This window comes from Oncorhynchus kisutch, linkage group LG18 (genome assembly GCF_002021735.2).
Source record: "Oncorhynchus kisutch isolate 150728-3 linkage group LG18, Okis_V2, whole genome shotgun sequence".
Lineage (NCBI taxonomy): Eukaryota > Metazoa > Chordata > Actinopteri > Salmoniformes > Salmonidae > Oncorhynchus > Oncorhynchus kisutch.
In genome coordinates, this window is record NC_034191.2 from 21,871,410 (window position 1) to 21,879,824 (window position 8,415).

Sequence of the window (8,415 nt, forward strand, 5' to 3'; positions counted from 1 at the left end):
TAGTGTGGACTCAGTAGCATGTCATTAGTGTGCAAGATCTTGGGAATCAGCTGTACATGTGATGGAAGAGTGCACTGAACATGTGTTGGAAGAGTGCACTGAACATGTGTTGGAAGAGTGCACTGTGCATGCAGAGGGTTGCAATTTCATTGAATTGGGGATAGTTTAACCAAAATATGCCACAATACCTAGAATTCCCTTATGTATATCTCACCAAAATTCCCGGGCTTAACTTCCCAAAGAAAAAATCCAGGAAAATTCTGGAAATTTACCGGAAAGTTTCCAACCCTATGTCTGTCCATCACTTTTTAACATTTTTTTTACCCCCTTTTTCATGGTATCCAATTGCTACAACTCCCGTATGGGCTCGCGAGAGACGAAGGTCGAGAGCCATGCGTCCTCCGAAACACAATCCAACCAAGCCACACTGCTTCTTAACACAACGCACATCCAACCCGGAAGCCAGCCACACCAATGTGTCGGAGGAAACACTGTGCACAGCGCCCGGCCCGCCACAGGAGTCGCTAGTGCGTGATGAGACAAGGATATCACTAGATCCAAGATGGCGTAGCAGTGAAGACGTGTTTGTTTGTCCTCTCGTGTACTTTTGTATTTTTCGTGTTTTTTTGTATATATATTTCAATTTCTTTTCAATCTCTTTTCGATTTTTTTATTCGATTATACCTTCCGGTAACCTGCCTCACCCAATGTGATACGGAATCGCTATTATTTTCAATTTTATAACACATTCAAGAACTTCCAGAAGCTAACCAGCTAATTAGATACAAGCTATTTAGTCATTTTTAGCCACTGCTAGCGGCTTTTATCTTCTGCAAAGATACCAGCCCTGTTTTTAGCCTGGATAATACTCGCTAGTCTACCAGTATCGGACTGTCTCTCCACAACAACGCCGGATTCCTGCCGTAATTCCTGGACCACTACTTCTGATCAGCTAGCAGCTAGCAGCTAGCTAGCTCACAGCTGTTCACCCGAACCCCACTCATACACGGCTAGAGCCCAATACTCCACCGGATCCTTGCTGTAAACTCTGGACCTTGGCACCGGATCACCGCTGCTACCGATTGGCTAGTGGCTAACGCCACTGCCACGAAGCTAGCACCAGTTAGCCGTGAGCCAGGCGCATCTCCCGGCTAGCAAACTAAATTCTACAATACCTCTTTCGCCATCTGGCTTGGATTCTCTGTCGACACGGCGCCCCGACGCACCACCATGTCTGGTCTGCCGACGAATACTCCATCCGCTGTGCCTTCAACCGGCCTCTGTCGGAGCAGACGCTCCTACTAGCCCCGGGCTACTAACTTTAAACGCCGTGTCGCTATGTAGTGGCGGCATCCCTGTTCCATCTACTGCTGCCCCCTGGACACTATGATCACTTGGCTACATAGCTGATGCCTGCTGGACTGTCCATTAATCACGGTACTCCATTATGTTTAACTTACCCTAGTAAAACTGACTCTCCTACCGATCCTCGACTTCGGCGATGTCATCTACAAAATAGCTTCCAATACTCTACTCAGCAAACTGGATGCAGTTTATCACAGTGCCATTCGTTTTGTTACTAAACCACTTTATACCACCCACCACTGTGACCTGTATGCTCTAGTCGGCTCGCCCTCACTACATTTGTCGCCAGACCCACTGGCTCCAGGTCATCTACAAGTCCATGCTAGGTAAAGCTCCGCCTTATTTCAGTTCACTGGTCACGATGGCAACACCCACCCGTAGCACGCGCTCTCACTGATCATCCCTAAAGCCAACACCTCATTTGGCCGCCTTTCCTTCCAGTTCTCTGCTGCCTGTGACTGGAACGAATTGCAAAAATCGTTGAAGTTGGAGATTTTTATCTCCCTCACCAACTTTAAACATCTGCTATCTGAGCAGCTAACCGATCGCTGCAGCTGTAATAGTCCATCGGTAAACAGCCCACCCAATTTACCTACCTCATCCCCATACTGTTTTTATTTATTTACTTTTCTGCTCTTTTGCACACCAGTATCTCTACCTGCACATGACCATCTGACCATTTATCACTCCAGTGTTAATCTGCTGCATTGTAATTATTCGCCTACCTCCTCATGCCGTTTGCACACAATGTATATAGACTCTTTTTTTTCTACTGTGTTATTGACTTGTTTATTGTTTACTCCATGTGTAACTCTGTGTTGTCTGTTCACACTGCTATGCTTTATCTTGGCCAGGTCACAGTTGTAAATGAGAACTTGTTCTCAACAAGCCTACCTGGTTAAATAAAGGTGAAATAAAAAAATAAAAAATAAAAAACGGCCAAGCCCTCCCTAACCCGGACGACCGCTAGGCCAATTGTGCGTCACCCCATGGTCACGGCCCGCTGCGACAGAGCCTGGGTCTCGAACCCAGAGTCACTGGTGGCACAGCTAGCATTGCGATGCAGTGCCTTGGACCATGGCGCGACCCGGGAGGCCCCCTTTAAAACAGTTTCTGTGACCAGTCTTAACTCTTCATCTTCTGCAGTTGCTCTTTTGAATTGCTGCCATTTCTCTTCTGAAACAGGAAGTTGATGAGCGATGTACATTACATCCAGGTCACCATCCAGCAATTTCTTTATCTGTTCCTTCAGGTATGCTTAGCTCAGTGCATCAGTGATGTGTATCTACTTTCCTGGTTTGTATGTCACATGTAGACAGTATCAATGTAGTTTAATCAGCTTTCTTTGCAGTCTGGCTGGTGTTTTCTGGAGCAGCTTCTGGAAGATTGTTTCCAAGGGCTTGTGGTCTGAATCCACTATCAGGTACTGATAAAACTTCTCGCAGTCATACACCATCACCAGTAGCTCTTTTTCAATTTGAGCATATCTCTTTTGACAGTCAGGGATCTTGACCCATATGCGATTGGCTGACCATCTTGCAGGATCACAGCTCCCAAGCCTTCTGAGCTTCTGAAGTGCTGCTTTGTCCTCTGGCTCTGGCATGTCTTGTATTTCTCTGACCTTTTCGGAGTCTGGTTTCAGGCCTTTGTTTAACACACGTCCAATTTAGCGAGTTTCTGTCATTCTGATTTTGCACTTTCAGTTTCAAGTTGATGCTTCTCAGTCTGTCTAGTAGCTGTCTCAGTCTCCGGTCGTGCTGTTTGGTGTCATCACCCCAGACAAGAATGTCATCCATGATGTTTATGACACCTTCCAAATGCTGGGTGAGGCACCTCTGGAACACCTCTGGAGCGGACGTGATTCCGAACAGCAGTCTCTTGAATGAATACCTCCCAAACGGCTTATTGAACGTGCAGAGTCGGGAGCTCTCTTTATCCAGTTGGATTTGCCAGAATCCTTGGTTTGCATCAACTACTGAAAATACCTTGGCGTTAGGCATTTCAGAAACTACCTCTTAAATGTTACGCAAAATATATGTTCTCTCTTGATGGCTTTGTTTAGATCCTGTGGGTCCTTCCATACCTGTAATTTATTTGGCTTCACGATTGTCACCAAGTTGTTTACCCTTTCAGTAGGTTCAGTTTGCCTGACGACATCCGTATCACTTTTCTGGGTGACTGAACCACTGGTGTGACTTCTGGGTCTATTTGTATGTGATGAACTCCCGGAACACATCCAGGTCCAGTGAATAAATCTTCATATTCACTCAAAATGTCAGTCTCTGTCCTTTGTTCAAGCTTGAATATTCTCTGTATTAAGCTCATTTGCAGACAAGCTGATCTTCCAAGTATTGCAGGCGCATCTTATTCTATCACATGAAATTCCAGGTCTAATACGTTCTCTTTGTATTGACATTTGAGTGTTTTCTTGCCCTTTGGCTCCATCTGGTGGCCTGAAAACGTCACTAGCAGTTGGATTTTTGCATGGAATCACCACTCACATTCACTGTCAGTGTTTTCAAGTCTCTCATGGACGAGACATTACACTCAGCTCCCGTATCCAGCTTAATAGTAACTTTGTGGTTGTTTATTTTCAGTGTTTCTGGCCACTGCTAATTTTCAGTATTTTTCTCATTGACATTCACTAGCCACATTTTTCTTGGCTCACAATACGTTTGGAAAAGCTATTTTAATACATCCAAGTCCTCTACGTCATCATCCAAATCAAAGTATTTAATACCTTGATTGCATCATCTCCGGCTACGTGCAGGAATGTGGCACATTTCACTTTTCTTGGAGATGCCACTGGCTTTGATATAATGGTTTAATTTCTGGATCCACACTCCAATTTTCAGCTACATTTCCCTCTAGGTTCAGAGTAGTTGGCGGTCTCATTTGTTTGATATTTCGGAATGTTGAGCTTTCCTTGTATTACTTTTTAACTTCTGACACCATCTAATATATTAGCACACTGAGGCAGGGATTTGGGTAGAATAACAAAATGTATCAGATGTCATGGGTCAAGTGCAAGTACAGATGGTCAAGTAGGAATTAGTAACAGTGCGACCCTCAGGCACTCCAGGTGCATACATGACACCTCAAATACACTACAAGTTTTACATTTCCTGCATTTCAGAAAAGTACTCCTGCAACAGGGTGAACAAATTAAGATCCTACATATGTACAGTATTTCTTACACTCTTCTTTTTTGACTGGAATTGTGTTGTTCATTGGTAATAAGTGTAGCAATTATTCCAGTTTTAAAATAGTTTAGCAAAATACTTTACTCATCAGATTGTTCTGCTGTCTCCTCTTGTTGTAATAAAGCGAGTCTGTGACCGTGGTTGCGGGACACATTTTTTGGGTGTGCCCTTTTTTTTGTTTGAGTACATGGCCCCCAAAAGGTCTTTTCACGTCACTGATGGGCAATGAATTCTATTCGCGACAGCCAGGTAGGTGCTAGCCTTGGGATTCGCTAGCGAGCGCTGTTTCGTTCCTCAGGAACGCGAGCATACCATAGACAAGTTCTTGCTGCGTGCATTCGTAGAGGGAACAAAAATCAAGCCTTCGGACGCACTTGTGTTGGAGGGCACCAAAGCACCTTTCTACACCCACATAGCCTACGGAAGTGAAGAGTATCTGGTCACATGTCAGTAGATCGTTAAACTGATACATCAGTCATTCAGCCTATTCATTTTCATCAGGAAACTACTCAATGTAGCTATGTGTTAAAATCTATCTGTGCATGTTGATGGGAGAATGTACATACAAGCTAGTGAGGTTACTAAGGAAACGCATCCAGAGCTCTTTAAAAAAAATCCTTGCTGTAGGCTAGGTTGGAAATACTAAACATACTAAACTCTTTTCACTGAATAAATGCAGCAGGTGATATCCCAGATTATGCCTTTAACATTCTGTTAACGTCACATTTCAACATACTTTACGTTGAGCATCAATGGATAGAAGTCCTAAATTCACACTGGTTTTGTTTAATTTCAATCCTAGTGTTGTTCAGTGGGCAGAAAACGTCACCCATAGGGTTAGGAATGTAATCCACCTCTTCTACCTCTCTCAAGGTACATGAAGTCGATTTAGAAGCAGGCTCCCAGCAACACTGCCTTTACCTTCACATCCAGTTCCATAGGGAAGGAGATTCCAAAGTTATCTGCATCTATGAAGACTTCTCGCAGGAATCCAACCCACTGCTTACTGATCTGCCCCACCACCACTGTCTCATCCAGAGACTTCACATCAAAGTTGACATCTGAACTGCAATGACAAACAACATTTGGCCCATGGATCTTAAGCTGGGGCTGTCTCCTCTTGTTCTGCACAGTGAGTTTGGGCAGGTAAGGGTGCCACTCCTGCACCACATAGCCTATGGGGCTACCAGGGGGACAGAACCTCCAGCTCTTGCATGCAGCAGGGGAAGCAGCAGCAGTCGCACCTCAAAGGCCATCAGGGTCATCACTTCCTCTCCCAGGTTGTCCTGGATGTGAAGGGTGAAAGGTCGGGCTCGGCCCAGAACTGTAGAGTGCAGCATTCCTTCTCTGCTACAGCAAACACTTGCTGCCCGACACTGTTCTTTACAATGTAGTTATGTTTCACCTCCCAGCCCAGAACCACTTCAGCCAGATTAACTTTCTAATGGATGAGGAGCTGATCAATTTAGTCAGGTTTTCCAGTCCTGGAAGGCAGGCTTGTGGTCTGAGAGGGGCAGGCATCATCACATGATCCCTAGGGGGCACAAAGCCTGGGGTTAGAGGTACTCTGGGAATCATGGGTGCGGGGTAGAGGCCTGGGGATAGAGGGACACCGGGGCTCGTGTTTGCTGGGTGGGAAGCATTATTGCACCCCTCTGCCATGATTGCCTGTCCTAAGCCAGGAGGGGCAGGGATCATCACAGGAGCCTGAGGGGTGTAGTCCCGGATCCTCCATCCTCAGGGTCTGGTGGGCAGTATGGCACCTTCCTGCAGTGGCTGGCATGGATTCAAGTAGACCTATTAGCTACGCGAACAGCAACACCTGGTATGGTCCAGTCCACCTCTGGTGGTTCCAATGCCTTCGTCTCAGGTCTCACCACCAGTCAGTCACCTGGTTGCAGTTTGTGCAGGATCCCCACCAGAGGCTGGGGCAGAGCTGCTTTCACCCTGGGGAAAATAGTCTTCAGAACATTGTTTAGAGCAGTACAATAACTTACTATGTCATCGTTGCAGCCCCTCAGGTTCAGCTTGTTCTGTAGGAAAGGGGTCAAAATCTCATGGGGGGCCAACCCAGTAGTTATGTGTGCCCGCCCCCTCATGTACATCAATGCGAGTGGCATTACCGTGACCCAGGGGAGGCCAGTTCCTGCCATGAGTTTCACCATCATAATGTTCAAACAATTCAAAATATGAATTTATACTTTAAATTTTACTTTCCAATGAACTTCTCATTTCCTTTATTTCCCACTTTCTTTGTTACTTTCTATTAACTACATATCTCTTCCTCTCAAATACCTGACTTTCCATTTTACAATCTCTACTATACTCTGTCTCTACTATACCTCTGTCTTTAATAATGCATTACTCTACCAGGTAAATCTACCACTCCCCACTTTTGACACATGGTACTGGTACTGGCCATGCACCAACTTAGCAAGGTAGGGAAAACAAGAACGTGGCAGAGTTGGCAGCCCAGCCGGGCCCAACCACAGTTTCTGCACATTGTCATATGTACACAGCCTCTTCCACTTCCTCAGCTCGACAGGACCTACAGAAGATCGCAAGTCTGAAATGTCATTGGGGGAGAAGAGATTCCTAATAGGATGTGAACCCATCTGCAACACAGGAGAATCAGTAGACACTGCTGCTGCTTTGGCTGCCAAATCAGCCATTATGTTGTCCTTGGAGAGTTAGTATGAGCCAAACATTTACATACAGCTATTTCAGAAGGGAGAAGAATACCTTTCAATAGGTTATCAACAAGTTTCCAGTGAGAAATAGTTTTCCCAGAGGACGTGAGGAACCCACGCTGTTTCCCAATGTAACAAAATCATGTACTACCCCAAATGCATAGCGGCTATCAGTGTAGGTAGTAACTGACTAATCCTTCTCCACTATACAAGCTTTTGTGATTGCAAAAGGGGTTAGATTAACCCCTAAAGCACAGAAATCACTGCTACAGTATAAACCCTCACACTGCACTGACTCATCCTGTAATGTAGCACATAGCCATTGCTTCTCATAATGGAGATATCTTGTCAATGGTGCAAAATGGGAGGTGCAATTTATGCCCGCTTCAGACTCTAAACCGCCCTCGTAGCCCCAATTGGTTTTAGCCATTGAGAAAACACGAACAATATTGGGCACCTCATTATCAATATCCACTGAATAGTACCAGTCACACAGTTCTTACATCGGCATCAATTGCTCCCCCTCCTCCTTCTCCTGTACTGTACAACTATTATGTTAATACCCAATTTACATAGGAGGTCTCTGCCCATGGGATTAGCAGGGCAGTGATCAGAGAAGAGGAATTGATGCTGACATTTCTCTTCACAAAAGGAAACAGGCACAGTTACATTACCTTTGAATGGGAGGCCTGAAGCCCCTACAGTTTGGACTGTTTCACTAGACATGGGAGGCTTCTTATTAGCCATACAGTCAATCACAGACATTGTAGCTTCCGTATCAACAAGATATATTATTGACTAACCATTGACGCAAGCCTCCACGGTTGGCCCTACTCTGGGAAGAGTGTGACTCTTTAAAAACAAATGCTCTGGTTGCTCTGATGATTCTAATACAACTGTCCCTGTCTCCTCATCAATACTCCTCCTGTCCCTGTCCTGGATTGTACAGGGTCATCTGTGCAGGCATCTCCATCTGCCAAGCCCCAGGTTGGCCTCAGCCTTGAGGGACTTCTTGTGGGCCCCACTGTTGCTGTTGCTGGACCCCGTGAGGTAGCCCGCCCTGCCATTGGTTGCGGGGTGGCTGCCACGGCTGTTGTTGAAAGGGGAGCGTCCATGCAGGTGCTTGCTGTCTCTGCCTGTCCGGTTCCCCTCTTTCC

At 45.7% G+C, this 8,415-nt stretch overlaps 1 pseudogene; it reads right to left on the bottom strand.

The window, feature by feature from the left end:
- Positions 1 to 5,405: 5,405 nt before the first annotated feature.
- Positions 5,406 to 6,230, bottom strand: LOC109909466 (phospholipid scramblase 1 pseudogene; annotated as a pseudogene).
- Between the last annotated feature and the right edge of the window lie 2,185 nt (positions 6,231 to 8,415).